Source organism: Hibiscus syriacus, unplaced genomic scaffold (genome assembly GCF_006381635.1).
Source record: "Hibiscus syriacus cultivar Baekdansim isolate YM2019G1 unplaced genomic scaffold, ASM638163v2 tig00111059_pilon, whole genome shotgun sequence".
Taxonomy (NCBI): domain Eukaryota; kingdom Viridiplantae; phylum Streptophyta; class Magnoliopsida; order Malvales; family Malvaceae; genus Hibiscus; species Hibiscus syriacus.
Genome location: NW_024062966.1, coordinates 1,848,428 through 1,859,797, shown reverse-complemented (window position 1 = coordinate 1,859,797; position 11,370 = coordinate 1,848,428). Strand labels below are relative to the sequence as shown.

Genomic DNA, 11,370 nt, shown 5'->3' with positions numbered 1-11,370 from the left:
CAGAGAGAGACAGAAAGATATCGCAATGGAAACGGGAAAAAAAGGGGTATTTTAGCCCTTAACACACGGAATGAAAGAATACCTAAGGGGTGTGAGGGATTAACATTCCCAGGAATATTCACGGATGGGAAACAAATATTACCTTGACTTGGGAAATGATATTCAACCAAATATAGGTATACTTGGTTAGGAAAAAAATATTCCTACCGGGAATCCTAAATACCTCCATCCAAACGCCCCCTAAAAGATTGACTCAAAGAGATAACCTTTGAAAAGTGTTTAGCTAGTCAGGGTCCCCAGAAAAATAGGCCAAAACCATGCACCGTTTCAGTTAAAACTATAAAAGCACCCATTTAGTATTTCCCCATTAGACCTCATATACCCAGATTTTATTTTGTGGTTTTGGATCTGATTTGAACTTAAATCTTCATTTGATGGGGAGTTTGGGAGCACTTGTGAAACACCCAGATGATTTTTATCCTTCGTTGAAGCTCAAGATGGCTTCCAGGCATGCCGAGAAACAGATCCCATCGGAGCCTCACTGGGCTTTTTGTTTCTCCATGCTTCACAAAGTGTCTCGTAGTTTCGCCGTCGTTATTCAACAACTTGATCCCAAGCTTCGAAACGCCGTTAGCAATTAGCGTCTGTGTTCCCTGTTTAATCATTTGAATTTTATATGGCATCTTCTGGGTTTTCTTAAAATTTCTTGTCGATTTCGATGATTCTTATTCTGGGAGTTAATCCTTAATGTTAGGACTAATTATTGTTCAATTTGATGCTTTATTCAACACCTTGATCCCATGCTTGGAACACACAATTCAGTGTTTTGATTTTCTAATCTTAATTGTTCCATTTTTGTGGTTTTGCAGGTCTGCGTATTATATTTGGTTCTTCGGACCCTTGACACTGTTGGTTTGTTCTTTAGTCTTTTAACCCTTTATTTTCTTTCTTATGTCATTTTCCCAGTATGCATAATTTTTCACTGATTCTAAATTATTAGGAATAATTTCTGCATATTTGGCTTCATTGCCTGATAGTTTGTGTTAAACTATAATATATAACTTGCAGTTCCGTTTCTAGTGGCTAGACAAGAAACCAAGTTTGAAACTACCAATTAAATTCATGTGTTGGTTGATTTGTCTGATGTTTTTTTTGCTTGCAGAGGATGACACCAGTGTAGCAACGGATGTCAAAGTTCCTTTCCTTGAAGACTTTTATCGTCATATTATTATGGTTTGAGAGAAATAGAAGAGAAATCGAGAAATCGAGAAATAGGTAATAGGAAATAGAGAGAGAAGGAAATGCTTTTCATTCATAACATAAGAAAAATATTTTCATATCCCCGTTTTATTTAGTTATAAGGCTTAACAGAATTTTCTAAGGATTGCCAGCTGGTTATCCTTTCTAACAGACTATAACAACTTATTTATCTTCTTCTCTTTTACAAATATTGGCTATTGGACTCGGGCTGCTCCAATTCATCTTGGGCCTACTCCAACTTCTCCTGGACCGGTTCAGCCTGCTCCGGTTCATCCTCTTCAGAAGGTAAGTGAATTATCTTTCCCTCACGTGCCTCAATCCCCAATTCTTCCTCTTCAATCCCTAACCCTCGCGTCTCATCTCCCAATTCCTCTTTGTGATCTCGTCTTTCTCCTCCTACCATGACAGTACTCACCCCTCGAGATGATCTTTGACCCCAAGGATCAAATGATGGAAACTGGCCTCGAAGAACAGAGTAATCTTCCCAAGTGTCATTCGAATCATCCAGGTTAGTCCATCAAACAAGCAACTGAGTGACTAGTTTGTTATTGCGATTAACTATTCTTCTACCCAAAATTTTATTTGGTTCTATTCGAAATTGACCTTCTTCATCAACCACAGAAGGCTCTGTCGAGGATGTTGCTACTGCACCAATATGCTTCTTCGACAGACTGACATGAAAGACTGAATGCAAGCGAGATGTTTCTGGTAAGTCTAATTTGTAAGTGACTTCTCAATTCTTTCTGTAATTTTGTAAGGCCCATAAAATTTAGCCGCTAATTTCATATTCTTTCGCAGGCCAAGCGAGGTTTGACGATACGGTTGCAATTTCAGGTAAACCTCATCCCCTACTGCAAAAACTTGTTCTGATTGTTTCTTGTCTGCTTGTTGTTTCATGCGATTACTAGCATTTTGTAACTCTATTTTCACTAGTTGTTTGATTTCTTCCCTGCTACGCATTAGATCCCCAACAGACTGTACATTTGTTTATGTTTGCCAAACCATTGTAGGAGGCTTATAACCATATAGAGCTTGAAAGGGGGTTAGGTTTAAGGCTGTGTGATAGGTAGTTGTAGGAATTATAGAAATATATGATTATGTAAATATCCTTTAATTAAGGGATTTTGTAAATATTCTATACCTTATTTTAAGGGATCATATCTCCTAAGATTAGTATTTTTCCTTTCTTAGAGTTTCCTACTTTAGAGAGATGATTTGTATATAAATATGTAATATGTCCTATTGAAAAAAATAAGAAATTACAGAGAATTACTCTGATTTCTACATGGTATCAGCTTAGGTTACGGTTTCTTTCCAACCTAGACAATGTCCACAACTTCTTCTCCTACTCCGGAGATCACTTCAAATCCAGAAATTTTTTTTGGTTCTGCTGCTCAATTAGAAGGTAATCTGGTCATGAAATAACCAGAAGGTAAACCCCATGCTACAGTTTTTTTCTCCTCCCAGTCGTCCCCTAATTGGATCCTCGATTCTGATGCTACGGATCATATGACTGGTAATAAGGATTTGTTTTGCAATTTTTTTCCAAACTTTGGTAAAGCTGTCAAAACGGCTGATGGTTCTTTGTACAAAATAGAAGGACATGGCACTGTTATTCTCAATGACCAGATTGTACTTAAAAATATCCTCTTCATACCAAATCTGGCTTGCAATCTTGTTTCCGTTAGTAAACTTTCCACCGACTTGCACTGCTCTGCAATTTTTAATGATATTGATTGTACTTTGCAGGCACTGAACTCGAAGAAGATGATTGGTAAGGCCAGCTTGCATAATGGTCTCTACATTCTTCCTGCCTCTACTAAAACCAAAATCTCAAAATCTTTCACCGCTTTAGAAAAAGTTGATAATGTTATCTTATGGCACTATCGTTTAGGTCATCCTAGTTTTCACTATCTTGCAAAAGTTTTTCTTGCTCTATTCATTCATAAAAGGCCAAATTCTTTTTCTTGCAAAGTTTGCTCTCTTACCAAACATACTAAATCAACTTATTCTCCTTCTACATATAAGCCTTCTCACCCTTTTGCTTTGATCTATAGTGATATTTGGGGTCCTTCTCGGGTGAAGAATGCTGATAATTGTAAGTGGTTTATCACTTTCATTGATGATCACAGTAGGATAACTTAGACTTATTTGCTAAAAGATAAATCTGAAACTGCTGGTGTTTTTACCCAATTTTATAACATGGTTCTCACTCAATTTGGGTCTAAAATTAAGCTCTTTAAATCTGATAATGGCAGTGATTTTTTTGCTAAGTCTTTGGGTGCGTTTTTCAGGGAAAATGACATAGTTCAGATTAGTTCTTGTGTTGACACCCCACAACAAAACAGTATTGCCAAAAGAAAAAATAGACACCTCCTTGAAGTTACTCGTTCTCTTCTGTTTACCACTAATGTTCCAAAATATTTATGGGAGGAAGCCTTATTAACTGCCACATATTTAATCAATCAAATGCCTAGTGTCGTAACCGGTTTTCGCCCGGGCACGAAATTTTTACTTTGCGAGAAAAATAATGGGGATAAAAAAAAATGATTTTGATTTAAAAAATGTTTTGGGAGTCGTCATCGACCTTTTTGGGTTAGGTAAGTTGAACACCTAAAATGTATCTTTTAAAAGAGTTTTTAAGAAAACATCAGTTAAAAGATAAACTGATATGCGTTTAACAAAAAATTCATTCGTTTTAGAAATAAAAGGAGATTCGTGGTCGATTACGTTTAGGGAAGGATTAGCACCTGTATAATGCCCAAAATTGGTACTCATTAATTATAAATTGTCTCTATTATTGAAAATCTAAAAATTTAAAAATATATTTAATTTATAATCTTGTTATTTCAAATTTATTAATATAATTTTAAGAAAATATATTAAATATATATATCTTTATTTTTATAAATAAGATATTTATTTACTTAGAAATATCATAAAAGGACTTTTAGGTGCTTTAAGACAGCTCATTTCTTAATATTAAAAAATAAATAAATATTAATAAAATATTTCTCTAAAAGTAATTAAAATAAATTAATATATAATTTATAAAAATAGGATATTTATTTATTTAAGAATATCATAAAAGGACTTCTAGGTGCTTTAAGACAACCCATTTCTTTATATTTAAAAATCAATAATTATTATTATTTAATTAAATATATATGTTAATATGACTAAATTGAAATAAAAATAAAAATTAAATATTATATCTAAAATAGTAAAGTAGATATTTTGAAATATTGTTTAATATCATATATAAAATATTATCGGTGTATACAGAAACATACAACATCACAAATTTCTTTTTATCACATGCGGTAAAGGTGCATGCATTATCAGTTTATTTAATACCATATATAATATATTAACTACCTAACTTTGAATTTGTAATGGGCATAGGACCTAACTTGTATTGTTTAACAATTCAATTTATAGCATACAGATATATTCAAAGGAATGGGACCCATTTTTTTCTTTTTGCTTAATTATTATTTATAAAATATAACTAGTGGCATTAATCATACTTTAATTAATTAATTAAAATTATGAAGCTTACCGACATAATAACAATATTGGACCTACATATATTTGCTTTTGAAATTCTATGATTTTGAGATATTTTTTAATCTAATAATAGTAATAAAATATTAGTTAGTGATTAAAAATTATAAGATTATAAAATATTAATAATCATAATTTTAAATTATTAAATATAAGTATTATTAATATAATTTAACCATAATAAATTAATCGGGATTAAAGCATAAATTAATAAAATTACATGGCTAAATTTGTTATTTTACCTTATTATTAATTTAGTGACTAAAATGAACTTATATTAAATTTGGATATTAAATTAAAATAAATTAAAACATGCTATTTAGATTAAAATATTAATTATTAAAATTATAAGGACTAAATCTTTTATTTTACCTAAAATATATATAATTATGTTAATGACTAAATTATAATGTAAATAAAATTTGAATACCGAATCAGAAGGATCACCAGTTTAATTCAGTGACTAAAATAAAATTTTACAGACATGAGATGGCAGCGGATATAATTTACCTGTTTAATATTACGCATATACCCTAAAATGGTCGGCCCTTAGCCATTTCTCTCATTCTCTTCTTTCCATATTCTCTCTCTAACTGAGAGAGTTTAAAAACTCTCTCGTCTCTCTCTAATTTCCTCTAGCCGGAGGAAGTCCGACAAGCGCCGGCCACCGTTCTCCGACGCCGATCACCGTCGCAGGCCACCGTCTTCGATGGCCGAAAAATCCCAAAATACCCCACAAGAAAGCTCTAAACACCCCAAAGCCAAAACTAGTCTTAGTTTCCCTTAAAAATCTCATAATCAGAGTAGATCTAAGAAAATACCTTCGGTATTTTTGTTCTCCGATGACGTTTGGTGCTTCCGGCGATGATCGAGGCTTAAAGGGTAAGTTCTTTTTCTTTTCTTTGGTTTTATTGCTTGTTGGTGTTGCTGTTGGTTGCTCTTTTCTTTTTTTTCCTCTCCCCTTTTATCATCGCAGGTTCAAAGGCTTTTATAAGCCCTAATGATGGTGGATCTATGGTGAGTCACCGGATCTATAATGGTGACTCACCATAGATCGCGATGTGTGCGGCTGTCTTCATATCTTCTGGAGTCTTTGGTGTGGCGATGGTCATCGTGGTAGCAGCTGGATGGGGAACATAACGACGAAGTGGTTGAAGGTGAAACAACGGATCAGTTGGAGGAACATGGCGGTTGAAATCTCCCTAGGGTTGGTGAACCTTAAGGTTACTGCTGGTGAAATCTGGACCGTTGGATCTAAGTTAGATCTAGCGCCTGAGAAACAAGGCGACGGTTGGCTGAGATATAAACCCTAATCGAGTTTAGGGTTTCTTGTTAGGTTTGGACCAGAAATGTAATAATAATATTTTTTTATTAATAATAATAATAATAATAATAATAAATATAATAATAATAAAAGTATAAATAATATAATAATAATAATTTTAATAATAATAACAAATGGATAAAAAATTAATATCTTCAGCTTCCCCTCTTTGCTCATTCTTGTGTTAACAAGAATAGGGTAAAGACGAAAAGATAATAAATTTTTTTTATCCATTTGACTTCACTTGAATATGATGGCAATGTTGAATAAATTCTTCTTTGGGATTAGTTCTCCTCATTATGAACTCTTCCATTTTTCCACTGGGGATAACAAAATATCTTATTCTGTGATAAGATCTAGCAACATGTTTAACAAGCTCTTCTCATCATGAACTTCTTCTCCTTCATATGAATTCTTCTGATTATGAATTCTTTTGGAAATATTGATCTTCAAAAGAGGGGTTGTTAATTTGGCTTCATATATGATGAATTAAAGTAAGATTGAACAAGTTCTTCTCATTATGAACTTCTTCTCCTTCTTCAGATGAGTTCTTCTTATTATGAACTCTTTCTGGAAATGTTGATAATGATATATCTCTTTTTGTGATAGAGTCATGCAAAAGGTTGAACAAATTCTTCTTATTATGAACTTATTCTTCATCTTCAGATGAGTTCTTCTCATTATGAACACTTCTATAAATTTTGATGTTGATCTATCTCTTTCTTTGATAGAATTGAGCAAAAGGTTGAACAAATTCTTCTCATTATGAACTTCTTCTTCCTCTTCAGATGAGTTCTTCTCATTATGAACACTTCTGGAAATTTTGATGCTGATCTATCCCTTTCTTTGATAGAATCGAGCAAAAGGTTGAACAAATTCTTCTCATTATGAACTTCTTCTTCCTTCTTTAGATGAGTTCTTCTCATTATGAACTTTTCCGGAAATACTGATCCATCGAGTGATGAATGCAAATCTTTGCTAAAATCTTTGAAATTCCTGTCAAATATTTAACATGGATAAAATGAATGAAATTGTAAATGTCTAAATATGATGCATAAATGTTAAGTTCATCTTTGTTTGATTTCAAAGTGGTAAATTCGGTCTTCCTTCAATTGTGTGGAAATCCAGCAAATCTTTCTTCTTTGAAAAAAGAATCTATTATCTTTAGAGAGTGTAGATATAGATATGCCTGAATTTTTGTATGAAGTCACAAAACCACTTGAGAACAAAACTCAATGGTATAGGCTCTTGAAAAGTCCACACTCGTGCAACATGTCGATTCTGATAACTACTTATCTGATTATGAAATTATCTTTCAGGATGATTTCACAGATATTGATAGTTCTTCTAATACCGAGGAAATCCTGAATTCTGATTCTGATGTGGAGAATAAACTGTTATACTTGACGAAAATGGGGTACTCAGAGGATGAAGCTTCAATAGCCATGGAAAGATGTGGTATGGATTCTTTAATTGCAGAGTTGACAGATTTTATATGTGCTACTCAAAAAGCTAAGGCTGATGACACACTTATTCCGGTAGAAGATAAGAAACCATTATGCAATGACCCCAATTACAAGAAAAGGCAAAACTTGGGCTATAATTTTTGGAAAAGGAAGAAGCAGAGGAATCTTGAAAATAAGCTTCTTAATAAAGATGATCATGCAGTTCATCTTTCAAATCCAATGATTAGTTTTAGGGTTCCTACCGAACCAGATCAAATAACTCAAAGAACACTTCCAGAAGATATTATTGGGGCCTCCTTATTTCTACAACGAGAACGTGGCACTTGCTCCAGTTGGTGTTTGGACTGAAATGTCACGGTACTTATATGATGTAGAACCAAAATTTGTAAATTCGAAGTATTTTTGTGCTACTGCACGAAAAAATTCTATAATCATAATCTGCCAATTGAGAACAGATTTCCTCTTATTCCGCTTCCAAATGACTCTATGATGGACATAACTTGTTTGCTTTTCAACAGTGATTACGAGTGTCGATAAGACCTACTTTAGATTCCATGCACTTAAAAGTATTAACATAAAGTAATAACCAAAAATATTTTGTTCGTCTCACGATTATGTTAATCCATTTACAAGATATTTATAAAAAATTGTAAATTGAATTTCGAACAAAAGAAATTGAATTTCAAAAAGATATTCTTGGAATAAATAATAAATATATAGAAATATTCAAAGTTATGGAAAACATAGAAATGATAAAAATTCAAATGATTCAACAAATTATTAGCATAAGTATTTCTAAACTAATCAACTTGATGTGATTTAGAGTACTGAGGTAAGCATATGTCTGGAAGATCTCAAACGTTGCCAGAATACTTGTAGATGTAAAGTTTCTCCCAAAATATCAAGCTCTTAAGAGGGTTTGATTGCCAGATGCCTAATATCAACATGCATTTGAGCAACCTTTTCAGGTTTTCAACTCAAATCCTTCCTTTGGTTGCAAGACGCCCTTTGCGGGTTTTCATCTTGACCCTCTTTTTCTATATATATATATATATATATATATATATATATATATATATATATTCATCATTTTTCATTTTCATTTTTTTTCTTTTCTTCATTTTTTTCCTTTATTTTTTTTCTTCTTCAAGCTTAATATTTCTTGACAGAATCTGAGTTTATTGGGTTTCTCAGAACTTTTCCATCCATTTCTGCGAAGATCAACACTCCTCCGGAAAAGGCCTTTTTTACAACATATGGCCCTTCCCAATTAGGCATCTATTTCCCACGAAAATCTTTATGTATAGGCAAGATCTTTTTCAGCACTAGATCACCCTCTTGGAATTCTCTTGGATGTACTTTCTTGTCATGAGACTTTATCATCCATTTCTGATACATCTGTCCATGTCAAATAGCTTTCAATCTATTCTCATTAATAAGGTTCAACTGATCAAATCGAGCTTGGATCCATTCAGACTCATCTAATTTTACCTCTCTCAAGATTCGAAGTGATGGGATCTCAACTTCAATAGGTAAGACTGCTTCTATCCCATAGACTAAAGAAAAAGGCGTTGCCCCAGTAGATGTTCGTACAGTAGTTCGGTATGCATATAAGGCAAAAGGTAACTTCTCGTGCCAATCTTTGTAAGTTTCAGTAGTCTTCGTAATGATTCTCTTGATGTTCTTATTCGCTGCTTCAACTGCCCCATTCATCTTTGGACAATACGCCATTGAGTTTGCATGTTTGATCTTAAACTATGCACAAAGTTCAATCATCATTTTGTTGTTCAGGTTCAGAGCATTGTCTGTAATGATTCTCTCGGGTAGCCCATACCGGCAGATTATTTCTTTCTTTATAAATTTGTAAACTGTAGACCTTTTAATATTGGCATATGAAGCAGCTTCAACCCACTTGGTAAAATAGTCAATTGCCACTAGGATGAAACAATGTCCATTCGATGCTTTGGTGTGATTGCCTCAATGACATCTATTCCCCACATAAAAAATGCCAAGGTGTTGTCATTACATGTAAAGGCGATAGAGATACATGAATCTTATCTGCATATACCTGGCATTTATGACATCTTCTTGCAAAATCAATGCAATCTCTGTGCATGGTAGCCCAATAATATACATATCTCATTATTTTTCTAGCCATGGAAAGACCATTTGCATGTGTTCCACATATCCCACTATGGATTTCCTCAATGGTGCTTCTGGCTTCGCTTGTATTTACACATCTCAACAGTATTTGATCATTGCTTCTTCTATACAAAGTCTCACCATCAAGAAAGTATCCAGCAACCATTCTTCTCAATGTTCTTTTATCAATTTCAGATGCATTTTGTGGATAGCTTTGATACTTGATATATTGCATGATATCATGATACCATGGCTTGCCATCTGCTTTTTCTTCCACACTATAGCAATGTGCAGGAATTTCATATACTTGCATTTTGATTGGCATCATATCAACTTTTTTAGTTGCCTGAAACATAGCAGCTAAAGTAGCCAAAGCATCTGCCATTTGATACTCCTCTCGAGGAAGATAATTGAAGGTGACTTTCTCAAATTCTTTCACTAATTCGAGGGTAAAATTTCGGTATTCCAGTAATTTGGGATCTTTTATTTCCCATTCTCCTCGTAATTGATACACAACTAACGATGAATCTCCGTATATCTTGACACATTTAATTTTCCTTTCTATGGTTGCCTTCAATCCCATAACACAAGCTTCATATTTTTCCATGTTATTGGTGCAAAAGAACTCCAGTCTGCTTGTGAAATGATAATAAATATTTTCTGGAGTGATCAGCACTGCTCCAATTCCTCTTCCCAAGGCGTTGGTCGCTCCATCAAAATAAAGCTTCCAGGATTCATCATTTGTTCTGACTTCTTCATTCATGGATATGTATAACAAATCTTTGTCTGGAAAATTAAAACTCAGAGACTGATAATCCTTGGATACACGACCGGCCAGAAAATTAGCTATGACATTTCCTCTTATCGCTTTTTGGTTGACATATACAATATCAAACTCGGATAATAACAATTGCCATCTAGCCATTTTGCATGTCAAACCTGGTGATTCCATTAAGAACTTTAACAGATCAAGTCTAAATATCAGCCAAGTGGTATGATATAACATATATTGTCTAAGTCTTCGAGTAGCCCACACCAAGGCACAACATAATTTTTGTATTGGTGGGTATCGAATTTCACAATCAGTAAATTTCGTCCTCAGATAATAAATGGCTTTCTCTTTTCTTCCAGATTCATCATGTTGTCCCAGTACACATCCCATCGAATTTTCAAAGACTGTCAAATAGAGAATTAACATTCTATCAGGCACTGGTGATACTAAAATGGGGCATTGGATAAATATTTCTTAATAATATCCAAAGTTTCTTGACATTCATCATTCCAGACTTCAGGATTGTTCTTTCGAAGTATCTTGAACACTGGATCACATTTGTCGGTTAATTGAGAAATGAATCGAGATATATAATTTAATCTCCCCAAAAAGCCTCGAACTTCTTTTTTTGTATTGGGTGGTGGAAGATCTTGAATTGTTTTTACTTTATCTGGATCAATCTCGATTCCTTTTTAGCTAACTACAAATCCTAAAAGCTTCCCTGATGTTACCCCAAAAGTGCATTTAGCGAGATTGAGCTTTAATTGATACTTTCTCAATCTTTGGAAAAGCTTTCTTAGATTTTGAATATGTTCTTCTTCAGTTCAGGACTTGGAAAT

At 33.5% G+C, this 11,370-nt stretch overlaps 1 pseudogene; it reads left to right on the top strand.

The window, feature by feature from the left end:
• The first annotated feature begins 378 nt into the window (after positions 1 to 378).
• LOC120151513 overlaps positions 379 to 11,370 on the top strand; it is a 30,708-nt pseudogene continuing 19,716 nt past the window's right edge.